Source organism: Planococcus citri, chromosome 5, assembly GCF_950023065.1.
Source record: "Planococcus citri chromosome 5, ihPlaCitr1.1, whole genome shotgun sequence".
In the NCBI taxonomy this organism is placed as follows: Eukaryota; Metazoa; Arthropoda; class Insecta; order Hemiptera; family Pseudococcidae; genus Planococcus; species Planococcus citri.
In genome coordinates, this window is record NC_088681.1 from 8,694,438 (window position 1) to 8,706,787 (window position 12,350).

A 12,350-nucleotide genomic window follows, 5' to 3' on the forward strand; every position below is an offset into this window, starting at 1 on the left:
GAAGTTGTTCTACATCAAATTTCTCATCAGATGACCTATGAACCAACTGCGTCCCCCCAAGGGGAGGTGGACCTAGAATCAATCCAATCAGCATCGAATAATAAAACGCTCAGGGGGAAGCTGAATTTTGGTATACTGGTCCATTTTTACGCCCTTAAAACACAAATCCTTATTCCTTAGTGTCCCACCGGTTCCTAGTGACCTTTCCCCCAATAGTGGATTTCAGCCCCCCAATGAGGTTTTCCCCCTACCCCCTCAAATTGCAGTCCTACCCCGAAAATGGGGTCTATGAAAGTTGTTGTACATCAAATTTCCTATCGATGATCTATAAAACAACTTCGTCCCCCTGGGGGAGGTGGACCTGCAGTCAATTTAATATAAGGGGTTTTTGAATATGAGTCCATGATAATTGATAGGTATGAAATATGTTTTTTTACAACAATTTTGACCTCAAATGGATTATGACCTCAAATTATTCCAGTAGGGAGAACCTCTTTCAACCCTTCATACCTATCGTGGCTCATATTCAAAAAAACCCCTATATTCATTTGACTGCAGGCCCACCCCCCTCGGGGGGGACGAAGTTCGTTCATAGGCCATCTGATGGGAAATTTGACGTAGAACAATTTTTATGGACTCCATTTTTGGGCTCGGACCGCAATTTGAGAAGATACGGGAGAAAAACCTCAATTGGGGGTTAAAATCCACAATGGGGGCAGAAAGCTAGGGACAGGTGGGGTAGACCAAGGATTCGTGTTCAGGGTATAAAAATAAGTCAGTATACCAAAATTCAGCTTGTGGTACAATGTTGGTAAATGAAAAAAAAAACTAAAAAAAGTTAAAAATCATTATCACTTGAAAATTTTTAAAGTCCAGAGTGTTGAGAGGTGCATATAAAAGCATTCAACACCAGTCCTTCCATCAGCTCCAGTGGTCTAGTAGGTAAGTCAGGTGAATTATGCAGTGGTGTGCAGGAGGTCACGGGTTCGGTCCCAACCCCAGGTGGAAAATTTTTTTAGGTTTTTCAAAATTTTTTTGGAAAGAATTCTTCAATTTTAGCACTGCAGCTTACAGGGAAGCACTAAATTCAATAATCAAGCCACATATTTCCATTTTCTCCATTCACAATGTAAATACGCGTAATTTTTAGTCAAATCACTAACAATTATTGTTAGTGATTTCACTAACAGTTACTTACATCCTTAGAAGGTGACGAAAAGACTGTCAGTTTTTTTACTAACAATAACTGACAAGGAATTTCTGCAAGGGATATTTCGGAAATTTTAATTTCTTTGAACATTTTTTCTCAAGTGATGATAAATTGGGTGGGGGAGAGATCTAAACATCTGAAAATTTTTGAATTGAAAATAAAAATCGAAATGCTCTCTTAATTAGTGAAAAAAAATTGATAGTAATAATATTGAACCCCTCCCTCTTCCATTCAAATAAAATTTGATGATTTGCTTGCTTTTGTATTTTTTTTTTCTAAATTCATCGGAAAAAATTTGGCGGGATAAGTTGAAAAAATTTCACTCTCACCCTTTTTCCCCTCCCTCCCACCATTGACACACCGATTCTTCACGTCTCTAAGCTCAAGTACCTACATATTTTGAAAAAAAAACTCCGAACAAAATGAGAATAATGCGACTAACCCATCAAACCCATTAAGTCGATTTTTTTACATTCGCCTGTTTTTTACGAAGGGTTGATATCACGAAAAAAAAATATTATTCATCGAGATGAAAATGTTTTGTAGCCCTGAAAAGTACGATAAATCATCATGTATCAGCTTGGCAAGTTAAAGTAGCTTTGCTCGTACAAATGGTTAAAATTGAAATTTTCTCGCAGATATTTTTTCAATAACTTACTAGTGATAGAAGCCGGGAACTGCGAAAAAATTAGGTATATTTTTCGTTATCCGTTCTCAAAAAAGTAAACGAGAGATTGAAACTGTCCCAAGATTCTAATTTATAATGTATGGGCCAATTTTGATTAAAAGTTTCGAATTTTTTTGCTGTTCGAGACAATCCTAAAGTTTTAAGGTCTATTGAGAGCAAGAGGTTAGAGATGGGACTGGACAAGTTTCATTTCACGATTTAATAGGTACTCGTCAGAGTCAAGTTTCGAAACACTTTCAACTCCAATTTGTATGTAGTTTTTATTCGCATCTCAGGTGTTAATAAAATTGCCTAATCAGTTTGCCGTAAATAATGCTTCATCTTTACGTTGACGAGATTACTTCCTTCTCAAAGTTTTCTGAGCTTTGAAGACCATTTTTATGGAAAATTACCGAATCTTCGTATACGAAATAAAGTTGTTAGAATTTCGAGGTAATTTTCAATTGCTGAGAATTCTCTCGAAATTCCAATCTATACGACGAACGCGCCAGAGGGGTGAAAAAATTCCAAAATTTTATCTTCGCCGAAAAAGATGAGTCGATTTTTCTCTTCAAGTTCACGATGTTCGTTCGTCGAAAAGCCTCGATAACAACGTGCCATTTTCGTTCCATGCACCTGTGTACATGTTCGTCTATTCTACTCTGACACTTATTGCATTCCACGAATTTTCCACCGCCGTGTGTTTATTTTATTCTCGAGGCTTCGATTTTTTTCCAGCCGACAGGTTGTGTATAAGAATGACGCGAAGAAAAGGCAAGGGTTGTTTAAGTTATTGGACGATTCATTAAGGACCCAACGTATAGGGGTTTTTTCACCCTTTTTTTCCTTTTTTGATACGGCAAGAATTCCAATATTTTTTATCTTTAGTTGTTGTTCGATGAGTGTACCTTGAAATAAGAGTAACAAGAGAATCAGATAGGAGGGTTGGTAGAGCAGAGTTCCATCAAACCGAATGTTGTGATGTTTTGTTGTAAAGTCACGTTCTATACGTATATATTTTTTTATTATTATTCTGTATCGATTCTGTATACTTTCAGCTTCAATTCTGCTCCACCTCTGGCTCTGTACCATTCTCACGATGTTTTTCGTCTTCTCGCATCTTTCAATACCTTTAGGAAAGAATACGATTTTTTCGAAATTTTAAAGTGAATTTTGCATATTATTTTTTCATCTATACGTAAACACAAATACGAGATGAGATAGCGTATTGGAAAATTAAATATTTAATTTCACCAACCGGCAATCTCGTTGTGTTTCTTCGATACGATAAATAAAATCGAGCTACGGGATTCTCTATCTTATCCAATATTTGGTACATTTGAATTGCAATATTCTGGCACGTTTAAAGTTTATCTATCTGACGTTAGATGCGACGAAATGATAAGAGTATTTTTAAGCAAATATTTCGACGTCGTTGTCGTTGTCTTACTTATACTTGCTTTGTTTCTTTCGTATTCGTCGAAGAGGCAGATTTTTGAATTTTATTTATTATTATTTTTCGTGTAAACTGGAACAGCTTTGTAAACAAAACCGACTAGCGAGTTATTGTCACGTCATTGCAGATATCGAATATTGAGGGCAAGATTTTTTAGTGCTCGAGTTCGAATACGATTATAAACGAGAAGAGATTCGGTCGAAGGAATGCTTTCGATCCATTATCGTGTGATAATCGTTTTACTGTGATTGATTCTGATCTATAGGGGAAATGTTTTGAACTGTGGTATCCTTTCCTTTAATTTGGTTGAAACTATTAAGTTGAATGCCAGAATCTGAAGTTCATTTTTTGAATTTTTAAAAATTTAAAAAAATCAAAAAAACTGTTTCTGTGGCAATTCTTTTCATCATTGAATTATCTATTAATTTTTCCATTTTTCAATTGTGGTCGGAGAAAGGAAAAAGTAAATGATCTGGCCCAAGCCAGGCGAGAGCAAAACTTTTAGAAATTTATAATTCAAGAAGTAAGAATACAATAGTTTTTAGTAATTCTTTGATGTTTCCTACTTACACAATTTTTTACAAATTTCTTTACTTTTTTCCTAATCCAATTTTTTCCTAAAATTCTCAACTTTTCGCCCATAAAGAGTATTCTCGGAGGTAAAATAGAGGAAATGGCCCTGTTCCAAGATTAGGAAAATTATGATGGATTTATGTTGAGACCTCCAAAAAATTTTCGAGTGGCATTTCCCCTTTCCCCGAACCCCTCCCCCTTGGACACTACTTGATTCACCTCCTCTCTCTTCGAAACTCAAAAGTTTTCTCTGAATTTATCAATGAAAAAACTCTCACGAATTATGCGTGAGAAGACCGACTTTTCTTCGAGTACAAATCTTTTACGAACAAATTGAGTCACTTTTTTGAAACATTTGTATAGCAATTGGATTGTTTACAATCGAATCGAATCATTTACGAACGATTGGTGATTAAATAAATTGATTGATTTCTTGGTGAAACAATCGCAAACGGATCAATTAATTTACAATTGATTCGTTTCTTTTTTTTTTTTTTTGTAAAACCACTATATAGGAATTGACCTGTTTTCAACGAAGTGAATCGAATCGAATCATTGACAACCGATTGGCGATTGAACACATTGATTTCTAGGTGAATCGCTCGCGAACGATTTGAATAATAGTTGGTGAATCATTCGCGAATGAGTGTATTCGTGTGAATGAATCGTTCGCGAACGAATCGATTCAATTACTCAATTTTTGGTGAATCGTTCACGCACGAGTTGATTAATTCTTGGTGAATGATTCGCGAACGAATTCATTGATAGTTGGAGAATATTCGCAAACGAATTGAATAATTTCAGAAGAATCATTCGCGAACGAATTGATTCGTATAATTGTCTCGTTCGCGAACCAATTGACTCGCGTGTAAGTGAATCGATCGCGAACGAATTGATTCGTATAAGTGAATCGTTCGCGAACGAATTGATTCGCATCAGTGAATCATTCGTGAACGAATTGATTCGTATAAGTGAATCGTTCGCGAATGAATTTATTCGGATGGGTGAATCGTTCGCGAACGAATCGATTCATTTACTCAATTTTTGATGAATCGTTCACGAACGAATTGAATAATTCTTGGGGCGAATCATTCACAAACGAGTTGTTTAATAGTTGTTGAATATTCGCGAACAAATTCAATAATTTTTGGTGAATCATTCGCGAACGAATTGAATAATTTTAGGTGAATCATTCGTGAACGAATTGATTCGTATAAGTTAATCGATCGCGAACAAATTGATTCATATAATTGAATCGTTCGCGAACGAATTGATTATTTTTTGGTGAATCATTCCCGAACGAAACGAATAATTCATTTGTGAACGAATTGATAATTGAAGAATTGATCAATTTGCTCGCGAACGGTTTGTTCAAAAAATTAATCAATTTGTCCTTGAAAATGAATTATTACTCTCACAAACAATTCACTAAGGATTGAATCAATTTATATTATAGGTAAACTAGACAGCTAAGCAAAGCTTAGCTGCAAAGTGTGCGTAGCTAGCTGCCTTTTCTACCTGCCTTTTCTACAGCTATAACCGTTATTACATCTAGGTAGTGCATAAGTGAATCAACCATATCACAGAAATGAGAATTTTTGAAACTCTCACTGCTTCAAAATAGTAATTGTTTTTCAGTGTTTTCATATTTTCCAAATTACAATAGGTATTTCAGAATAATTTATAAGCTTGTATTGCTTCTAAATTAAGAAATTTCTAGTTGTTTTTCATAGTTTGCATTGTTTTAAAATTTACAAAATTTCAAATCAATTTCCCGAATTCCCCATCGCTACAATTTCATAAAGTTTTCAATAAATTTTCAGAATTTTGCATTGCTGCTGAGTTAGGAAATTTGCAATCAATTTTTAGAATTCACATTGCCTCTAAATAGTCAAACTTTGAATAATTTTTCAGAATTCTTATTGTCTTTAAATTGAAAAATTTCAAATTCAATTTTCAAGTTCATATTGTCCACAAATTGTTAAACGTTTACTCAATTTTTGAAATTTACATTGCCTCCAATTTTTCAGAATTCTCATCTTCTTCATAAATATTACAGTACTTATTTCATATAATTTTCAAGTTCACATTATCTGCAACTTACAGAACTTTTAATCAATTTTTGGAATTCTCAGCGTCTCTAAATACAAATAATTTTCATATTATTTTTTTTAGAATTTCCATTGTCTTCAAATTTATAAATTTTCAAACCAACTTTCAGAACTTGCTTTTTATTCTAAATTAAGAATTAAATCTTATAAAATATGTTAAGAATTTGAATTGCCTCTAAATTACACGGAAAAAAATATAGGTAATGTTTACAAAAAAATTTAACTAAATACTGGTATTTAGCACAATTAAGTACCAGATCCCATTCAATAATTTTTACTGTAATCGTATAGTAAAAATTATCATTTTAATAAATTTTGCTTTAAGTACCAATAGTAAAAATCATTTTGTTTTAATAATTTTTACTAAATCATGATAATAAAAGTTTAATTACTCATTTTGAAGTAATTTTTAAATTATAAGTAAAAAGTTAAAAATTATTCATGTCAATGTAATCCTTACTATACTTATGGCTATAGGTAGACAAAAAATTAATGAAATGAATTTTTAGTTAGCAAATGATATCATAATTCATAACTCAATTTCAGCATTATTTAGCAAATGATATAATTCATAACTCAATTTCAGCATTATTTTTGCCCCATTATCATGTACTACATAGGTAGTAACTCCAAAACATTTACCGATCCAATTTTCCTACGAAAAATCTGTCACCTACCTACTTACCTCACGGGGATTCGAACCTGGGTCCCTAAATTTCCTATTCCTACCTACATGCCCTATTCACTCAGCCACCAATTCACTACGAGGGTTAGGGCATTAAAATAATATATTTGTTTGGTAAACGCCCCACCAAACCACTCCCACTTGGAATTTACAGCTAACAGACCGGGGGTGTAACAGGGTACAATGAAACACAGCTGGTGATGGAATAGACTGGGGGTATAGCAGGGTACAATGAGCGGCAGGTGTTCTACAAGTCCCCTTTTCCCTTTTTTAGGATTTAATGCATTAAAATAATGAACTAAAATTGCAATTACTCAGCAATTACCCATCCGAATTGAATGAAAATAAATCTATACCCTCCGCCTTAATGATTCTCAAATGGTGTCCAATAGGTACAAAAAACGGTTGGATAGCTTAAGAGAACATTCATTGCAATTGAAATTTCAATTTCTCAAAGCGAAACCAATAGTGTGCTACGCACACTAATAATTCGTTTGAAAGCAGATCCACTCGGGCACCCTCCCATGCTCCTCACACGTTCAATACGCCTCTGGCAAGTTTTTTTTTCTCAGACTCGGGATTTAAACTTTTATTATATTTTTCGAAGTTATCCCCCCTTTTCCTTGTATTCAGGTTTTACCTTGAAAACAGACAAGTATCAGTCCCCATTGAAAATAATTTATACCGCAATGATCAAAATGCACTCGTAATTAAAATGGGTTTAAAAAATGACACAAAAATAAAACCATTCATCAAAGGCTCAAAATAACATTTTCTTTTCTCACTATGAAAGGTTTGAAGAGCCTGCTCAAGTACAAAGAAATCCCAATGAGGATAACTTTACTAATACCTTTGAAAATAGAATCAGTTCTATTTGGAAGAGAACAAAAACACCAGACACTTTGCCATTTCAAATTACGACTAAACTCTCGTCTCGCATACCATACCCTCCTGCCTCTTCTCACATGTCACACAAGGATACACTTCGCATCATAATAAATTGAAAAAGACGCACCAACAATAACATATAGTTTTTTTTCCTATCAACCTGCGACACGAATTATCTCGTAAGTGTTCCGTTTAAAGCAGTCTTTTTTTTCACTTCTCATACACACTAAAACACGTACACGTCAAAAACCTACGTTCAGCATTCGGGTCTAGGTACTTTAAAAGCAGACTGCCATATAATACAACGTACAAAAAACTACATGCATAAATTCTTCTCCCCTTAATTAAGATAAACATCCACGAGACCGTTTCAACTTGGCAAATTAATCTGTAGGTAGAAGTATGCGAATCTCTCTCGCAGTATACAATTTCCCTTCTACGTTTGCCCTTTCGTAACAATACACGATATACCCACGCTGTCTGCTATGCCAGCGCCTACCTAGTGGAGCGCAGATTACAAAACGACCCTAGCGAAATATTTAATAAAAACAATTTCCACAATAGTAAATCTGCGCTTTGGCTATCGATAACGAAGGTAAAGCTTTCAATATCATGTCTATCTATACCGAAAATGATATTACGGGTAGAAAGAGAAAACGTCCTGCTACCTTTTTGCAATGGGTTCCTTTTGTACTGAAAGAGAATTTCGCTTTTGTCCATAAGATGAATTTCAGCGGCGGCGTCTTGATTACGCGAATTATTTCAACGAGTATTATTTTCGGAGAAAAAGAAGCATTACCCGGGCCCGTTCTATTTTTTTGCTTTTTCTTGCCAATGCCATATCGCCAAAGCTGCCTATACCACGAAATAAAGAGGGTAGTAGATGAAAAAAAACCGAAGCTTTTGTTCTTCGAAATTCCACGTGGACTTGAGAACGCGGTGCCTTTTTGTCGTAGCGTAAAGAACCGCAGTGTCATCATTTTTTTTCTCGTTCGTCTCCTCAATCTATGAAAGCTGAAGAGATGAGAGAAAGGAATTGGGGGAGGGTGGATTGATAGAAATTAGAAACTATCTGCATTATGAGTTATCGCTCGATAGAAGATAGAGATGAAAGACTACCCATTTCACTTAATTCCTTGAGAGCTAATATTCTGAGACGTGATTGCTCCTGAAGAGATACAAAATGGTGGCAAAAATGAGATTTTTTACGAGGTCGGTCTAGTTGAGAATCAACAGCTTATGATTTCTTTGTTTCGTGTCCTCTCAATGTTTGACTCTTGAATAAAGACCATTCATTCGTCAACTTTGCCCAGTTTTTGATTTCGGTCCTCCGATTTTTCTCTAATACATTTTTGTAAGTTATTTACGAATTTCTCGCGGTTTTTTCTCATGTACAGAGGGGGTTGGCGGAGGAGATCAACAACTGAAATTTCAGCCATTACACAAATTTTGGAGCTAATTGCTCAGAATTGTTTAAAATTTGAAAAAACCTTTCATGATGGTTCAAAAGCAATTGAAAGTGGTTTCGAAAATTTCCAAAATTTGAAGTTGAGTTTTTGAGGTTTTTCGTTGCATGCCCAATTTTTTAAAATTTGTCACATTTTAGAACTGATAAAAAATCCAGGTAACACTTATTTTTATTACGTTTTTAAGAAATTTTGAAGTTTTGTAGGGCTTGATTTGCTCAACTTCGACCCAAATTTGATTTTCGAAGATTCATCAAGAATCATGGAATCATGAACCGACCGATTTTGAGCGAATTAAATCAAGGTCACCCAAGTTTCAAACCAAATATTTTGATGTTTTTTGAGCATAAAATACAAGGCAAGGAAAGGTCAGAAATTTTTTCAACCATAAGTTCCAAAAGCTCAAACGGCTGAACCGATTTCGATGAAACTTGAAATTTCACTAAGCCTCTGCCATTTCTAACGAATCGTTTATCAAAAATTGAATCTGTATTCAAACGAATTGTTCACCTATAAATTAATTCAATTCTCAGTGGATTGTTTGTGGGAGTATTAATTCATTTTTATCGTGAACAAATTGATTAATCTTTTGAAAGAACCATTCGTGAACGAATTGATCAATTCTTCAATTAATGAATCAATTCATTCACGAATGATTCGCCAACTAATAATCAATTCGTTCGCGAATGATGCACCAAAAAATTTTCGATTCGTTCGTGAACGATTCACTACAAAATTCAATTCGTTCACGAACGATTCACCAAAAATTCAATTAGTTCGCGAATGATTCGCTAAAGAAATCAGATTGTACGCAAATTATTCACCAACCATTGATCAATTCGTTCGTGAACCAAAAATTATTCAACTCGTTCGTGAACGATTTACCAAACATTGAGCGAATGAATCGATTCGTTCGCGAACGAGTGACTTATACGAATCAATTCATTCACAAAAACGATTAACTTATACGAATCGATTCGTTCGCGAATGATTCGCTAAAACTTCAATTCATTCAAAAACGATTCACCAAAAATCATTCAATTCGTTCGCGAATGATTCGCTAAAAAATGTTTCAATTCGTTCGTAAACGATTCAGCAAAAATAGGGTGAATAAATCAATTTATTCGCGAACGAGTCATTTTCACGAATCAATTTATTCACAAACGATCAACTTATATCAATCGATTCGTTTGTGAACGAGTCACTTGCATGAATCAATTTCTTACGCAAACGATTCACTAAAAAATTCAATTCGTTCGCGAATGATTCGCTAAAAAATTATTCAATTCGTTCGTAAACAATTCACCAAAAATTGGGTGAAAAAATCGATTTTTTCGCGAACGATTCACTTATACGAATCAATTTGTTTGCGAATGGTTCACCTAAAATTATTCAATTCATTCGCGAATGATTCACAAAACATCATTCAATTCGTTCGCGAATGATTCGCTGAATTATTATCCAATTCGTTCGTAAACGATTCACCAAAAATTGGGTGAATAAATCGATTTGTTCGCGAACGAGTCACTTATACGAATCAATTCGTTCACGAACAATTTACTTATACAAATCAATTTGTTTGTGAACGATTTCACTCATACGAATCAATTCTTTTGCGAATGTTTCACCTTCACCTAAAATTATTCAATTCATTCGCGAATGATTCACAAAAAATGATTCAATTCGTTCGTGAACGATTCACACAAAATTAAGTGAATGGATCGATTCGTTCCCAACAGAATCACTTATACGAATCAAGTCGTTCGCGAACGAGACACTCATACGAATTATTTCGTTCACGAATGATTCACCTAAAATTATGCAATTCGCTCGTGAACGATTCACCAAAAATTAAGCGAATGAATCTATTCGTTCACAAACGAATCACTTATACGAATCAATTCGTTCGCGAACGAGACACCCATACGATTCATTTCATTCGCGATTGATTCACCTAAAATTATTCAATTCGTTCACAAACGATTCACCAAACAATTCAGTTCGTTCGCGAATGATTCGCTGAAGAATTCAGATTGTTTGCGAATGATTCGCTGAAGAACTCAGATTGTTCGCGAATGATTCACCAAAAATTATTCAATTCGTTCACTAACGATTTACAAAAAATTCGATTCGTTCACAAATGATTCGCTAATGAATTCAGATTGCTCGCAAATTATTCACCTACCATCGATCAATTCGTTCGCGAATGATTTACAAAAAAATTTTCAATTCGTTCGTGAACGATTCACTAAAACTTTCAATTTGTTCAAGAACGATTCACCAAAAATCATTCAATTCGTTCGCGAATGATTCGCTAAAAAAAATTACCCAATTCGTTCGTAAACGATTCACCAAAATTGAGTGAATTAATCGATTCGTTCGAGAACGAGTCATTTATGCGAATCAATTCGTTCACGAACGATTCACGTATACGAATCAATTTGTTCACAAACGATTTACTTATACAAATCGATTCGTTCGCGAACGAGTCACTTACATGAATCAATTCGTTCGCGAATGATTCACTGAAACATTATCCAATTTGTTCGTAAACGATTCACCAAAAATTGGGTGAATAAATCGATTTGTTCGCGAACGAGTCACTTATACGAATCAATTTGTTCGCGAACGATCAACTTACTCGAATAAATTCGTTCGCGAACGAGACACTTATACGAATTGTTTCGTTCGCGAATGATGCACTAAAAATGATTCAATTCGTTCGTGAACGATTCATTAACAATTAAGCGAATGAATCGATTCGTTCACAAACGAATCACTTATACGAATCAATTCGTTCGCAAACGAGACACTTATACGAATCATTTCGTTCGCGAATGATTCACCAAAAATTATTCATTTGGTTCGCGAATGATTCACCAACTATTAATCAATTCCCTCGCGAGCGATTTGCCAAGAAATCAATCAATTTGTTCAATCAGTTGTGAATGATTCAATTCAATTCGATTCACTTCGCTTGAAATGAGTAATAGATCAATTCCTATAGAATAGTTTTATTTTTTAAAAACGAATGAATTGTAAATTAATTGATCCGTTTGCGATTGATTCACCAAGAAATCAATCAATTTATTTAATCACCAATCGTTCGTAAATGATTCGATTCAATTGTAAACAAATCAATTGCTACACAAATGTTTCAAAAAAAGTGACTCAATTTGTTCGTAAAAAAGATTTGTGTTTAGAAAAAGTCGGTCTTCTCACGCATACTTCGTGAGTGTTTTTTCATTGATAAATTCAGAGAAATTCGTAAGTTTCGGAGAGAGAGGAAGTGAA